The sequence below is a fragment of the Thamnophis sirtalis genome, unplaced genomic scaffold, assembly GCF_051295495.1.
Source record: "Thamnophis sirtalis isolate CommonGarterSnake01/CBP01778 unplaced genomic scaffold, rThaSir2_p1.2 scaffold_1, whole genome shotgun sequence".
Classification (NCBI taxonomy): Eukaryota; Metazoa; Chordata; class Lepidosauria; order Squamata; family Natricidae; genus Thamnophis; species Thamnophis sirtalis.
The window spans coordinates 64,748,152-64,764,900 of record NW_028261381.1 but is presented as its reverse complement, the minus strand read 5'-3'; the positions used below and the strand labels follow the sequence as shown (position 1 = coordinate 64,764,900).

At 39.5% G+C, this 16,749-nt stretch overlaps 1 pseudogene; it reads left to right on the top strand.

Annotated features, from left to right (window-relative positions):
- Positions 1-9,979: 9,979 nt before the first annotated feature.
- LOC106543791 (olfactory receptor 5J3-like) lies at positions 9,980-10,905 on the top strand (annotated as a pseudogene).
- The last annotated feature ends 5,844 nt before the right edge of the window (positions 10,906-16,749 follow it).

The following is a 16,749-nucleotide window of genomic DNA, read 5'->3' as shown; positions in this document are numbered from 1 at the left end:
GCTCAAGAACAATAGAATTAAACTATAAAAAGTGGGGAGTAAATCTGTTTTCCAAAAGAAGTCACCTGACTTCATTTGGTAGCACCAAACTAAACTACTACTAAAAAGAAGAGTTTATGTATGCATATCTATGTGTGCAAAAATATTTTATATTTAAAATTAAAGTAATTAAAATTAAATTAATTGGAAGGGAGGACAAGCGCACAAAAAGTAGACTGCCTGTTTTGCATATATATAGAATTCAGATTATTATGATAATGACAAAATCCAAAGCATCTAACAAATCACATGTGATAAAGAACAATATTCATTATTATGATGTGGCTATCAAAAACACAATGTAGAGAGTGATAAGTTTTCATATTCTGCATGTCATTGCTGCTACTGAGATTCCTCTAAAAGGGCTGTCTTCGACCCAGAGTTCTCACTCAAGACATGAATGACCAGGGTCAAATTATCCTACTTTGGAAATATTATGTGAAGACCTGTTTCTCTGGGAAAATCTCAGATGCTAAGAAAGATGGAAGGAAAAAGAAGAAGAAGGTGACAAGCAGCAAGATGGATGGACTCAGTTACAGTGGTGATGAAGTGCCTGAAGGACCAGGTTAAATGTGGATCATCATGGAAAAGATCTATCTATGTGATCACTGGGAGTCAACAGCAACTTGATGGCACATAATCAATCAAACAAAAGGGCTATCCAGTAATCAAATTAGAGGTACAATTTATTTGAGTCCCTGAATAAGATTTAGGAAGCAGCCTGGGGTTTCTGAAAAGAGTTTATCTCTCAGCCCTCCTCAGTCTTTAACTAAGGAGGTCTGTGCTTTGACTTTTCAGGTTGAATGTTCAGCTCATTCATTCCAGGTTGATGACATTGTCAGCTATTTTATATACTTTTGTAGAAAGGACACAATGACAATAAGATGGATTGTGGTTCATGAGGGACTCTTTTTACAATTCCTTTTTTCAAGCATGTCTTTCCCAGTGCCAACTGTTGCATAGAGAACACAAATGTGAAGACTTCCTCCACCATCTGTTCTCTGTCAATGAGGCAAATTCACATTCCTATTGAACCACTAAGCATTTGAAAAGTGGTGAAATATTTTTACCATCAAAAAATTAGAAAAGTCCATCTAACTTTAACAGGCCAACTTGGCATGGGAGTCTGGGAGCCCGGTCTCAGCTAAGGCCTCAGACAAGGCAGTTTTTCAGATTGAAAATGGGAAGAAGTATTAGAAAACTATGACTAGACAAAGAGCGAAAAGTATTGTGCAGTTAACAAGATCTATAGTGTGAATAATGAGTGCTTCAAAACAGATTTTCTTTCATTTTCATGAAAGAAGAAAAAATTCCAGATGCTTCTTGTTTAATAAATAAAAATAAAGCAATGATATAAGAAAAAGAAGTCATATTTGCCTAAGTGTTCATAAATGCTTTTCTTGATTTGTTAACTCAGTTTTATCCCATTTGGGTTTTCTTCCATTTCATTATCATAATACAACTAGAAGCTCACTATGACATAAATCATAATTTAATCCCTTTATCCTTAAAGAATTACTGAAATACATTTTACCTAAAAAAAAAAACAACCCAAACTTTTAGTTCCACTGAATTTGGCTCTTCTCTTTCCCAAAGCTGAGTTAATAATCTAGCAAGGCAGTCTTAGTGAAATACACTTTTGAGCTGCTTGTGGCAAGCATCAAAAGAGAATATAAAAATGCAGTAGTACTCTGATAATAGAGAATTTCAAAAGAGAGTGCAAAATAAGTCATCGCAAAATCTTACACTGTATGATTACAAGTTATCTCAAAGCTTTACCGGCCTGTCTCTTTTACTTTATCATAGAATAATGGTCATACCTTTTGGATGAGAAGCATGATAATCCAATTTCATTGCTGATGATGGACAAGAGAATGTTGAGAGGTTCTTTCCATCTAGCATATTCTCACTTTGGAAAAGGAAAAAAAACCTTCAAAGATTTGCCTTTGAAGAAAGGTACAGTTAGGATAATTAAAATGCCCTTTGTGTCTCCTGGGGTGCAGCTTAATGACATGTAGAAAAGTAGTCCTGAAGAACTGAATAAAGTTTCTAATATTTTTTCAAACTTTTATTAGTCATTTCAAAATTGAAGTACTTTTTTCACAAAACCCAAGGAAGTTGCATTTCAGGGATAAGGAACAATAACGAATCTCTGTGTATAATTTAATCTAATCATTTTATTTTGCTGCTAGCTTAGCATAGGTAAGAAGTAAATTTGGTGAAAGAGCAAATTTGGGTTGGGTTATCATCTTCTAGATGGAAATGTGTAACAATCATAAATTCATTGCTTTAATTATTTTCAACAGAGTCAGTTTTCTATACAGAATAGGCCAGTGGTGGGTAACAAGTGCCCAAAGCATGCACGTGGCCTCAAAAAGCAATGTGTATGCGGCCTCCCACATGTGCCCTGCCCCATGAATGTGGACATGCCCCTCTGCGAGTGTGGTCTCCTGCATGTGTCCCCACCCCCATACCTGCATGCGCATCCATCTGCATGTGCCCCTACACAGTGACGTGCGGGGAGCTTTATGGCTGGTGAGGCAGCAATTTTTTTAGACTTGTGGACTTCAACTCCCAGAATTCCACAGCCAGACATGCTCAGTTCCAATTTAAAGCGGCAGCATTTTTTCCCCCTTGCAAAATAAGTTTTCCCATTCTTTTTCTTCTCCCTCCCCTCCTTCCTCCCTCTCTCCCTCCCTCCCTCTCTCTCAAACAGACACACGCACACAGAGAAGTTGGATCCCTCTCTCACTCACTCACTCTCAAACAAACACAAACACAGAAGTTGGATTGGATATATTTTCCAAAGGCCTGAAAGCAGCTCGTGTGCCATACCCCCCCTTCCCCTGCTGCCTTCCAATCGGAGCCTTTGATTGCAGGTGAATCACGTTGCCTTTTCAAACTTGTAATCAGTGAAGCTGGGCTTATATACTTTTATCCAGGTGTGTGTGTGTGTGTGTGTGTGTGTGTGTGTGTGTGTGTGTGTGTGTGTTTGAAAAGGCAACGTGGTTCTGCATGCAATCAAACTTTTTGAATTCCTCCCCATTCCCCACACATGAACCTTTTCCAGCTCTTTCAGAGAGGATTTCAACTCTGCTTTTGCCTGCCCTCATGAAAGGCCAGAGTCCTGAGTCAGACTGAGCTAGTTGCTCCCAGAAAACTCTAAAAAGCCTCTAAAAATGCCCTCTACAAGAGGTGAGAGAACACGTGCCTCCTTTGCATATGAAATTTTTCGCTTTTTAACCCTTGCTTAACTCTTAAAAGGCAAAAAATTGCTTATGCACAGGAGGCCCATAGTTCTCTCGCCTCCTCCTATAGTTAACACTAAGCAGACGCCAAGTCACTGTGACTTGGAATCTGGCAGCAACTACCTTGGCTTTAATTATTTTTTAAAAATTCTTTAAAATTCTTTCCTTTTCCTCATGGCTGGTGAGGCCACGCCTCCCCTGCCTCTAGTGACTGCACGTCCCTGCCCCTACACCTCCCACACATGTGCATGCGGCCCTCCGGTGTGCCCCACCCCCACACATGAGCAGCAGAGACCTGAAGACCAGATGGCCAGTGGGACACGCACATGCATGTGTGGCAGAGCTGAGCTGGGGTGGCAGCTAGTGTGCCCACAGAGAGGGCACTGTGTGCCACCTCTGGAATGCATGCCATAGGTTCACCATCAAGGGAATAGCCAAGTCCATCTCTCTTGGGATATTCCACACAGGAGAAAATATTTTCCTGTATACCCAACAGTTGTATTGCTGATAGCAGAGTAACCAAGCTACTCATCCAGATTCACAATAACCAAGGTAAACCCACAAATAGTCAGTCTTGAATTTTTGAGCCTCTACAGCTCAAAATCAATACTCTAAATTGTGTCTGGTAGGCAATTCATAACCAGTACAGAACTGGTTCAGTTCAGGAATCCTATTTCTTCATACGTTGCCCTTATCAGTTGCTTAGCTACTGAATTTTGTAGCAACTGCAGTTTCTGGACAGTTTTCAAGCATAGTCTCATGTACAACATAGTGCAGTAATTAAGATAGGTTGCAGTTAGAGCATCAATAACTGTTTGTATAGCCATGAGCTTTAAGGAGAGCCAGAGTTGCTGATTGGAGTTAGAGCTGGAAGTTTGTTATTTCACAATCTGCAAAGGTAAAAAGGAAAAGTTAGTTTACCTAACTAGCTTTTCTTCCAGATATTAATTGAAAGAAGTGGGTCAATCACAGGACAAATATTAACTGCAATTGCCTATTAATTAATTAATCAATTAATAGGCAGCTCAAGGTTGACTCAGCCTTTCATCCTTCTGAGGTGGGTAAAATGAGGGCCCAGATTGTTGGCAATATGATGACTCTATAAACCGCTTAGAAAGGGCTGTAAAAGCACTATGAAGTGGTATATAAGTCTAAGTGCTATTGCTATTGCTATTATGGCTTGGTCAATTGAGAATTTCATATTATGCTTTCTAGTGAGTGTTTAAACTAGATTACCTGCCTCGGTCATACTGTGCCACATGTAGCATCTCCAGCTTTTGGTAAACATTGTAAAAGGAAAATCAAGGGCAACCCAAATTACAGTGGAATCTGGTAATATCTTTTCAAACTAACATATTTCATTAAAAATCTAACTTTCATGAAATATCACTTGATTTATCAGATGCATGGAATGGCTAAGCTGATTTTATTGTTTAATATCTACCTGAGATCATCCTTCAGGTGAACTGGGTGGGTTATGGACCTCCCTGTTATGGAGGTCCCTTCATTATGAGTAAATAGCATATATGCACATACTCATACCTTATTTAGAACTAATACACAATTTGGGGAACTTCCTGGACTCTCAGCTCCTGCTTGAGGAACAGCTGACAGTTCTGACGAGAAATGCTTTTGTACAAATCCAGTTTGTATTCCAATTGTGCCTGTTTGTAGATTGGGAGCAGTGGTGTATTAACCATTAAGCAGACTAAGCAGGTGCTTAGGGCACCAGGCCTAAGGGGGCACCACAAAGTTAAAAAAGAAAAAATAATAATGAAGATTTATACAGTATGTACATAGGAGGGGGGCACCAAGATTTGGCAGTGCTTAGGGCACCAGTGAGCTTTAATCCGCCACTGAATGGGAATACCTCTTAATGGGCATTCATGCCTTGTTCACCTCACAATTCACTGTACATGGGGCTGCCCTTGAAGATCACTCCAAAACTACAGCTGGTCCAGAATGCAGTGGCATAAATCATGATAGACAAGCCTTGTTATACCCATATCACACCTCTTCCATGTGAGCTGCACTAGGTACTAGTAACTAGTAAGCTTCCAGGATCAATTCATGGACCAGGCTGTTACCTCTAAAGCTCTATGTGGCACATGACCTAGCTATCTGAAGGACCATCGATCTCCTGTTTTATCTATCCACCCTGACTAACCAGACGAAGTTGGCTTACCTTGTGCCCTGTCAATTAAATAATACCATCAAATATATAGAAGTAGCTCTTCCCTGATGTAGTGCCGCCCTTAGAAACGGCATATATCCAGATTTGTCCCCCTAATGCACCTTCAAGCGAGCTCTAAAATGTGGTGATTCACTCAGGCTTCGAGTTAGGGTGTTTTGGCAGATCTCTTTAGATTGATATGAGAGATTTGTTCCCTCACGGAGATTATTTTTTTGCTGTTTTTAATTTTCTGAAGCCGCCAAGTGTCATTCTGGGAGTTGGCCTAGAAATTTGGGTAATAAAAATAATTTTTAAAAAAATCTGCAAGACTGTTTTTGAATCCTGCTTATGATTAAGAACATTACTACCAGCATGGTACATTTAGGCCAGCATGACACACGCATAGCCAAAGCCTAGTTTTGCTTTTTCCCCATTGTGCACATGCTATTTTATGTAATGGAGGATCTCTGACCTAGAAACTTGCAAGCCAGTATACTTTTGCCCCCTATTCCCCTAACTAGGAGGTTATGCAATATATTGCTGTACACAGGATAATTACTGTTTGTTGTAGCATTTTTAATACATGTATTAATTCCAGAGTACAGAACTGCAAAGCATTCTGTGAAGAACTGGTTTTGAAGATAATTCAGAAGCTTTGAACCAGGGGTGGGTTCCTGCCAGTTCTGACCTCTTCTATAGAAGAGGTTCCACAAATCTACAGTGCCATTTAGAACTGGTTCCAGCTCCCTCCCCCCGCCCGTCCACACATCATCAAGATGAAGAGCGAGAGGAGGAATTCTGGGAGTTGAAGTCCACAAGTCTTAAAGCTGTCAAGTTTGAACACCCCGGGGGGGAGGTTCTAAAGGGCTAGGGGTGCAAGGGTCTTGTAACTTGACAGCTTTAAGACTTACGTGCTTCAAATGCCAGAGTTTCTGAGCCAACATTTTGGTTGCTAAGCAAAAGTGTTGTTAAGTGAGTTTCACCACATTTTACAAGTTGGCCAAGCCCACCCAGTCACATGATTGCCAAGCTACTCCTACTCGGTCACATGGCTGGTAAGCCACTCCTACCCAGTCACATGGTCGGCAAGCCACTCCCACAAAGCAGGCCACACCTACAGAAGAGATTCTAAAAATTTTTGAAACCCACCACTGCTTTGAACTTATGAAGTGTAGTTGTCCATTGTTGTGAGAGACAGAGTCAGTCCATTGGAGCATGTAAAACCACTGATTCTCTATGTTTAGCAGTATTTTCAGGCTGGTATCAATATTTTTGTCAGATCTCTGCTTTAGCTCTGCTTTATCACCAAAATGTTCAGTTCTGTCTTATCCTCTGAAGTTTCTATCTATATGAATTCAGTAGTTTTAAAAGCCTATAAATCTTGAGCAAGAGCTTATAAAATGATAAGCACCTCCATATAATTTTCTTTCTGCACTAATTTCCCTGCCACTTTCTCTTGTTCACTCAAAATAAATTCAGCTTTTGACTATTCTTAGGTTTTAGCTCCAAGTAGTGTAGCTACTCTATACAGGTGATTCCTCCTTTCTCTGTCTTCTCAACTTTTGGATACCACAATTTAAAAGGAAACATGCTGAATGGTGCCAATTAGGACAAAATCGGTCACATACTGCTCCCTGGTGGTCAACATAGGATGTACACTGTATAAAAACAGAATCCCCACCTCAGAAAGGAAGATGGGGTAGAAATCATGTGAAAGTTTCTATTTTACATAATGTAACATCTGTACTTTTCTGCTCTGGTAGCTTAAAGGAAAATGGACTAAGATATTATAACAACTATATTGATTGTAGTTCCCTTCCAGATGCCATCAATTAATTTCCAGGCACCTGTTATTATTTTTCAATCCTCCCCCCCCCCCAAATACCTACAACTGGGTTATTTCACAGGTAGTCTCATTCCATATAAACCTGCCTGTCTCTTTACAGATATGGTAATCTAATATTGAGAATCTTCACAGGAACATGTATGAAGAGATCCGTTCCTTATTAAAAAGAGAAAGAAAAATATATTTTTTAAAAAATTATATAAAGCAAAAATCATGATCATTTTGAGATCAATTGCAATCCTCTAAATATGTACATCTGGGAGGAGCTTTAATTACCATGCTTTAGGGATGTTATTGAGCATTTTATAAGCCTTGATATAAATATTTCAGAAAACCCAGCTTTCAGTTTACTGCTTGAGTTTTAACATGCTTATTCCTGCTTAAAGGTAGACAATGCATCTTTTATTAGTTTGATTCACTTTTGACTACTTCTCACAAGCAATCATCAGAATAAAATGATTCAAAGTTCATTAGTTCATAGATTCATAGATTTTGTTTTATTTATTCTTCTTTATATTTAATATTAATGTGAGCCGCTTAGGATTATTTTATGTAGCACATGCACCATACAAGTTTCTAAATGAATGAATATTGGATTGCAAAAGTAATGGGGGATATTACACAATGCTAAAATAAATAGTTGGAGATGAGCAAACTGATTCTGTTTAGAACTCATAAATGGTGAGTTCTAAACAGGTGATGTCTCAGATATGACATCCTTCAGGAACTAGTTTAAATTTGATTGCTTTTGGAGATTACAAGAAAATGTATATGGGTTTTCATGTTCATCTCTCTTTTCTTAACTATGCCTATATTTCCTCAAATAAATGTAATTTTATTATATTTATTATGTCTCTTGGCTAACACATAGCATGTTAGTCAAATCTTTCTACCTAATTATTCCCCCATCACACATATGCCAAAACACAAGATATTATAAATTATACCTGCAAGAGTTTCCATACATTACTGAGTATGCAGATTTCTTTGACTTACTAACTTGGTATTAATACTTGCAGTAAGAATAATAATATTTCCAGAGAAGCTTAGATTTCCTCTGTCACAGGTTGAGTATGGATAGGAACGAAGCCAGAGACACAGACACTGCTAACAAGTGAATACAGAGCTGTTTGTTACTATATTATTTTAGATATTATAATAATTCTAGGCATATGTGTCTGTGTGTGTTTGTATGAGAGAGACTGAGAGAAATAGAGAGGGAGAGGGAGAATCAAGTGTATACCTAAGTATGTACGCTAACAATGTCTAACTCTAGGGGATATTAAAAGAATTTTAACTAAATGTCAAAGGAGTAGAATCAAACCTCTACTCCACTCCTTTCCTTGGTAATACAAAACTTTTAGTTGCTAGTTTCTTCTCTTCTCCTACGTGGATTTACCAAAACCTTAAGCATACTAAAAATGTAACCTGTCTGCCTAACGATGAATATATCAAGGTTTATCCTTTGTTACTTGTTTGGTCCAGTTCCAGCACCTGAACCTCCTGCTTTGCACCATCTACAATCTCTGGCTGGTTTCTCCTTTGGCACACTCTTTGCAGATTCCTCCTCTGGTTCCTTCCCAGTCTTTGCGTCTTTTGACTGGGGATAGTCTGGTTCATGGCTCTCTCAGTTGCTGCTTCCTCTCCTCCATCTTCTATCCTGTTACCTCACACTCCAGCATCATCTCTTAGAATAACACACACACACACACACACACACACACACACACACACACATACGCACACACATTGGTCTATCTGCTTTGGCTTATTTGACATTTTTTTCTTTCAAAACTACATTCTAGTTTGCAGGTGATTCTAAGAAGTTTCAACTCCCCCCCACACACAAACACACACACTTTTTTCTATAACTGCTAAACTTACCCAGGCAGTCAAACCACCAAAGAGAAACTTTGATCTTGAAAATGTCACTCATAACATGTTTCTGTTTCAGGGCAGTTCACCTTCCTATGCCATAATGTATTTTGAACACTGCTATCAATGGTGAGATGATCACTCCACAGGTTTGAGGAAACTTGTTCTTCTGCAGAGTTAGGTGTGAAAGCAATTGATGAAGTCCACAGGGAGCGTAATAGGCTTCATCACATGTACTGAAGGAACTTCGTGGACATTGTTTTTGCAATCCAGAGAATTTGTATTTATCTCCAATAACAAAAACACTGTATAATATATTACACATTCAGTTATGTTAGCAAAGCCAGCTGTTTGAACACTTATACCGGTATTTATAATATAATGAAAAGTGTATAAAAATATACTTCAACAAATCTATTTATTGGAAAATCAAAAATAAGTTAAAAAAAACATTTGGGCTATACGTTACTGGCAAAATAATCCTAAAATTAAAATAATTGTATTGTCCTCTTGACTGTTGTTGCCAGAGTCAAAATGAAAATGTTATCTCAAGGATGTCCTCTTCAAAAAAAACAAGATCCCTCTACTTGCAAGCAGAATAAAGGCATAGTAAAAAGAGGAAAACTACAATCTTCTTTCCCTACCCTAATTCATCAATTAACACTCTCTCATCACAAAACATGTTCAGGAGAAAGGGAAAATTGAAGCTATCAGCTCAGAGCTCTGTAACCTGTGTTTTTTTTAAGAAACATTTTTCTTGTCCCTCCCCCCCCCCCCCCAGAAAAAAAGGGAATTAATCCAATGCCTGGAACAAATTACACTTTGGTGACCAACTTCATTCTTTTTGGACTCACAGAACACCTGGAAATGCATCAATTGCTTTTTGCAACATTTTTAATTGTCTATATTGCCACTCTGCTGGGGAATCTTGAGATGGTTTTATTAATTTGGATTGTTCCCCAGTTACATACCCCCATGTACTTCTTTATTAGCAGCCTATCCTTTTTAGATGGCTGTTATTCCACCACCATCACACCTATAATACTAGTGACCTTTTTAGTGGGAAAGAAAACCATATATTATGCTTCCTGTATCAAACAGTATTGTTTCTTTGCAATATTTGTCACAACTGAGTTCTTCCTATTGGCTGCAATGGCATACGATCGCTATGTGGCCATCTGCAACCCTTTGATGACTAAGAGGCTTTGTTCTGGATTGACAGCTGGCTCATATCTATGGGGAGTTGTAAACTCTATGATTCACACTTGCAGTTTGTTAAGGTTGTCCTTTTGTGGGTCCAGCAGCATCAATCACTTTTTTGCGATGTCACCCCGTTTTTGAAACTGACTTGCAATGTCGTCTCTATGAATGTGATGCTGATGTTCGTTTTTGGCAGTTTGTTTGAAATGAGCACCTTGCTGATCATTATTACCTCTTAAATATTCATTATTACTGCAGTTCTAAGGATTCACTCCACAGAAGGGAGGCATAAAGCATTTTCTACCTGTGCATCCCATCCCACAGCAGTGGCCATATATCATGGAACTATTCTCTTCATGTACTTCCGGCCCACTTCTAGCTATTCCCTTGACAGTGACAAAACAGCATCTGTGTTCTACACAGTAATAATACCCCTGTTGAATCCATTGCTCTACCGTCTGAGGAATAAAGATGTAAAATATGCTGTGAAAAAAGTATTTGGAAGAGAACTGGGCTTCCAGTAAATATCTTTTTCTTTAGCTTCAGAATAAACAAGCAAAATGACTACATTTCAGGGAAAACATATGAAGTCTTAACAAAGAATTTCTTAATGTAGATTATTAATACAATCCTGGCAATGCTTCCATCTGCTAAATATGCCTTAATATAAAAATCACAACAAGTGATGTAAATTTGGTAATGTATCTTTTCCAGAGGAATTTCTGGACCTAATTTGCAAGGCAAACAGCAGAATTGGTAAATGCTCTTCCCTAATCCTTGATTTTACTTAAAGTAACTTAAAGAAGAAAGGAGACCTCTTTATAGCCACTCAATAATTTTAAATCTCACTTAGTTTTCCTTCTGTTCTCCTCACAATTATACACACACTCACATGAACAATGCATGATTTTATTCTTTCTTTTGAAACTTTCCAATATTCCATCTTAATTTCTGTCACCCACACAGAAACATCTGTTAGCAGAGATCTCTAGTTTTTGGAAATGCATTTTGAAGATACGGATCTGTTCTGGTCCCCCTCCATCCAGTAATGAACGCAGACACAGGCTTAGCTGTTTGCCACTCTTTATTCACAGCAATTATAATCCTATTGGCTGAAAGCCCAGACACGATTCACTGGCAAGATGTTGGCAGCAACCCAGACTCCAACAGACACGGGAACACAAGGCAGACCAGACAAGGAGTTCTCCAGATTATTACGAATGGTTGTGTCCTGCAAAAGTACTCCTCCCAAAGTCTCTTCTTATATACTCTCTTGGGAGGGGCCAAGCCACAACCACCTGGGCTTGATTCTCTCTTATGAGTCTGTCTCCATAACTGCTGCCTCTGTTTCTCCGCCCTCCATTGCCTGGCATCAGGGACAAACTCCCTTTGATCTTCCCCACTGCTCCATGCCTCAGGCGCCTCCTGGTGGCCAACCAGCCTCTCTGGTCCCTGCTCTGAGTCGGAACCCTGCCCAGGGTCCTCCACATCTTTCATAGCAGACTCATATGGGTCCTTGCTATCGGAGTCCATCGGCAGCTCCAACAGCTCCTGCTGGGCCACAACAGGATGTAATGACAGTATGAGAAGGGTGTTTTCCTCTCTACATGCTTTTCCATGGAAGAAAAGGTTCTCCCTGAAAACAAGTGTTCAATGTTCAAAACAAGAACATTCAATGCAATTGCCTTTTCATAACAGACAGCTTGTAACTCTTTGAATAAACCATATAAATAAACTGAGAAATTACTTTAAAAATGTTCCTCAATATTGCTGACCACCTTCTTCCCCTCACCAGTGTACTTATCATGGCCTCTCATGTGCTGCAGCCTTCACATCATCTACATGAACAGGACATGCAGCTTTTCCCAACCCTTTTTCTGTTGACATTGAAATTGTTGATCCAATTTACCAAATGGAACTGGCCGAACTACAGAATTGTGACTCTCTGAAAGACTCTCTGCATTCAAATCAAGCAGCCTTACTAATTTCTATGCATCTTTCCCGTCTGAGACATATCTTCATCTCAGGAGCCAGGCACCCAAAATGGCAGCCATCTTTGGTTGCCGTACCTATGTCTGAACAGACTTTTTCCTGAAATCTCCAATGAGATACAGACTAACTGATGAACACTTGCATCACTTATGACTGGCAGTGACAAATATGGAACTGGACATTGCCTGTCTCTCCCAAAAGCAGGCCCAGAACTTCCTATTAAATTACAGTACTATGTTGGTTAAAATTGTTCTTCATTTTAAATATTGTATTATTATTTCATAGTTTTTTTGCACTTCAAATAAAGGTATGTGCATACAAATTAGTTGATGGTTTTTTTTCAAACTATAGTTACCCCCTCCCCCCAAACAGTCTGAGGCAGAGGTTGGTTCCTACCAGTTCAGATCGGCTCAGCTGAATAGGTAATAATTCAGCCAGACACATGACTGTACCAGTTCTATCCTGGGTGCCGCCATCTTTATTTTCTGTTCTGCAAATGTGCAGAACAATCTTCATTGAAACAAATGTTTCAAAGGTCTAAATAAATAAATAGATTCCTTGGGTTGAACAAGTACAGCTTAGGAAGGACAAAGGCAAAATTGACTGCTAAATTGGCCACACCCACCCAGTCACATAACCACTTAGCCACGCCCATCAGTCCAGCCCCCCAACAGTCTCAAGGCCCATGAATTGGTCCCCTATTTAAAAAGTTTGAGGACCCCAGATCTAGATTCTCTACTAAATTGGATTAGAGGTTTGTTACTCAATTTGCAGTTCTGAGATTAAAGAAGCATGGTGGCCAATTTACCTTATTGTCTTCATTCAGTTGCTTTGTATATCACATGTTAACTCGCTGATACCAAGCTCTGAAAAATTTTCTGATTTATACCGAAAAGGAAAAATTTTAAGGAGAGGTTCCACATTTCAATAGAACACGAGTTCTTGTTTTTTTTCTTTTAAACATCTACAAATCTATTCCAGAGAAGTAAAAAATTGGAGTGTCTTAAAGCAGAAAGAAATATTACCAGCAACATTTGTATTGGATTGGCACCCACTGTTCTCCACCTCAAGGGTCCCCAACCTCTGGTCTGTGGCCCAGTGCCAGACTGCAGCCTGTTCGGACTAGGCTATGGAAGTGATGTTTGAGCATACATGAAACCATCTCTTCTGTCCACTCCCTGTTACCGCCACCTCTGCCAGTCCACCAAGCCAAAAAGTTTGGAGACCTCTGCACCACTCTAAACAGAATTAATATTTTGCATGTAACAAGTAAAAGCAAACTGCCAATATGTAACTCGGATTTTTGTGGGGGGAGGGATGATACTTTGGCAGCATGTCATCAATGTTTATTTGCACTTTTTGATTGCTCATTTGAACTCTTTAATGACGGCTAGACATTTATCATATTATGACATGCAGCCAGGGGTGGGCTGCTATGGGTTCTTCCGGGTTGGGAAGAACCCGTAGCTAACGTTATGGCTGGTTTGGAGAACCTCCAAATCCCACCCTTGGCTGGCCCCACTCATCACACCCTTCTGCTGCCACCCCACCATGCCTCTTCCAGGAGTCTTAATACAGCCCATTTTGGATGCGAGGTAACTGAAGGGCTCACGCAGAGGCTCAGGGAGGGGAAAATATGGGGCTCTCGGAAGACCTCCGGAGCCCAGGGAGGCAGTTTTCACCTTCCCAGAGGCTCGAGGAAAGCCTCCAGAGCATGGTGAAGGTGAAATCGCCCCCGATACCATGGTGCAGGAGGCCGACTAGACCACACCCACCATGACCATGCCCACCCAGCAACCAAACAGAGAACGTGTTGCTGAAATTTTTGAAGCCCACCCAGAATAATTTAAACGATAGATTCAAGCCACACACTTAATGCATTCTTACAAGGGTTTTAGAGGATTCCTGAAAACATTATTGGATATTAGGATTTAGTAATCCAAAATCTGAGGAGAAAATGTCTACACTCACATCACATTTGTTGGCAACACCATAAAGAAAATGTCTCTTTTCTTGTGCTCACAGAGCAAAACGATAAATTTTATTTAAATGGTAATATGTGGTCCAAGGATTCTGAGTCACTTTTCTGGCTCTGAATCCATTTTGGTTCTTTGGGGTGGGTGATGATTATAGATCACTCATGAAGATAAATGCTGCATGTGTTTTGATGGTAGCATTAGCTAAATTTAGTAAAAATAGCGAGGGCATATGAGAAGCCATAGCTTGGAATTGTGTTTTTGCACATTTGATGATGCCAAACAGTATTAGTTTTGCCAACTGTGATGGCGAACCTGTGGCACACGGAGCCATTTCTGAGGGAAAATGAGGCGTTGCCCTGTCAGCATGCTGATCAGCTGATTTTCATCTTGATTTTTGCCCATTTTTTGCTCTCCTGAGGATTCCCTAAAAAACCTGCCCAACGCGCAAACCAGAAGTTTGGGAACAGACTTCCATTTTGCGTATTGGGCTGGTTTCACCCTCTCCAGGTTCCTAGAAAGCCTCTGGAGCCTGGGGTGGGCGAAAAACGGACCTACCGCGCCTACCTGAAGTCGGAAAACAGGCCGTTTCCAGCCTCGAGGGAGAGGCGGGGAAGGCCGTTTTCACCCTCTCCAGGCTCCAAGAAAGCCAGTGCGCCTGCCTGGGGCAGGGGGGGGTCATGTGTGCATGCTCAGGGGGCACGTCACAGGGGCATTAAATTATGGGGGTGGACACACGTGTGTGCATGATAGCACATGCGCATGTGCTTTTGGCACCCAAGGTGGAAAAAAACCCACTGCAATATCAGATGGGTGTGACCTTCAATTTGATGATGGCTTCAGATGGAACCCACATGGGGATCTCTGAGGATCTGCATAAGTCCAACTTTTATCTAGATTGCACAAAATCCAAGTAAACTACAGTCTTGTTCCATGCACAAACTTCATACAAATTTAGTCCTTTACATTACCCATTGTCTTTCACACACAAAAACACAAAAACACTAGCAATCCATATTATAGAAATCATATTGTACAGTATCAGGCTTTGGAACAGTGATGTTACTTTTCTTCATTGATCTGGCACAGAGAGTCCTCAGAATGGGGCAAAAATTAAAGTAATTAGATATTAGAAAATTGTGTTGGTTTGTTTTTCTATTTAATAAAAAATAAGCATCAATTATAAATAATTTAAAAGTAGCATAACATTAAAACTCCCAGGAAGATAGCCTTGAATTGTTTCCCTTAAGACTCTGAAGATGAAGTTACTTCAGGGATGCTATTGGTTCAGCTTATTTAAAGGAATAGATGTCTTTCTATCCTAAATCATCAAGTCCGTGACCAACTCACCTCGCCTGTATAAACCTACACTGAAAAATGATGCAGTCCCTCCCAGGTCAAGGTCAATTGGCTTCTTACATTTATTAGGGATAGCATTAGTGATAAAAATTATTTCTGGATTGCCTTTGCATTGTTTATGGTCCTGTGAAATACAAGAACATAGAGAAAAAGTAATTGAATATTTTCAGCATAATAGTCTCTGAAGATGACTCAGATGCCTATGAGCAGAAACTGAAAAATCCGGAAAAGCTATTGGGATTTTTCAATTAAAAAAGTATTATTTGTGTGGCAGCAAATAGCATCTAAAAGCTGAAATGCACATTATTTTGGCAGTTGTAAACGCCCAAGGCTACCTTTGCAAAGGTTGGTATTTATTTTCTTATTTTTAACAGCTAGGATTTTTTTAATGCAAAAGGAATAATTTTCAGAACCAAATTAGAAAGGATTCTTAACTGTTCTGCATCCAGTATATCCTGCAAATGCTCTTTAAGCATTCCTCTTTCTGTTGTGAATTAAACTTAGAGACCCTAGGTAAAAATATGATATATTTATTCTGGAAAGGGGGAAGAGGAACATTTAGAAAGGAAAGAGAATGCTGCTCTTGACCTTATCACTTTGGAATACAAATGCTACATAGTCTAGATCACTTTGTGCAATGGGTTATAATTACATTTAACAAATTCAGGCAGAAGATTGTGATAGCCATAAGGCATTCACTGAATCCATCTTCTACAATCTCTGTCCTCCAAATTTGTACCCTGACTCTATGGTTGTTTGTTTGGTCACCTTCAGTAATGAGCCTTTTCTAAAAGTTATTCTGCTCAACGTGATCCTTCTGGAAATGCTTAAAATTAGTTTATTTTACTTTAGTTAACATTCAAGTATTTGACAATCTATCTGAGAGGTGTAGGCCCTACATAAAGCAGTCCATCTGCTCCATTAATAGTTTATGCAATTCTATTTCTTTACAGGAACCTCGGGAAACTTAATAAGGAGCAAAATCTCACATTTTTACTTGCTTCATTAGCTCATATTTTCACTTGAATCCTAGAAACCTCT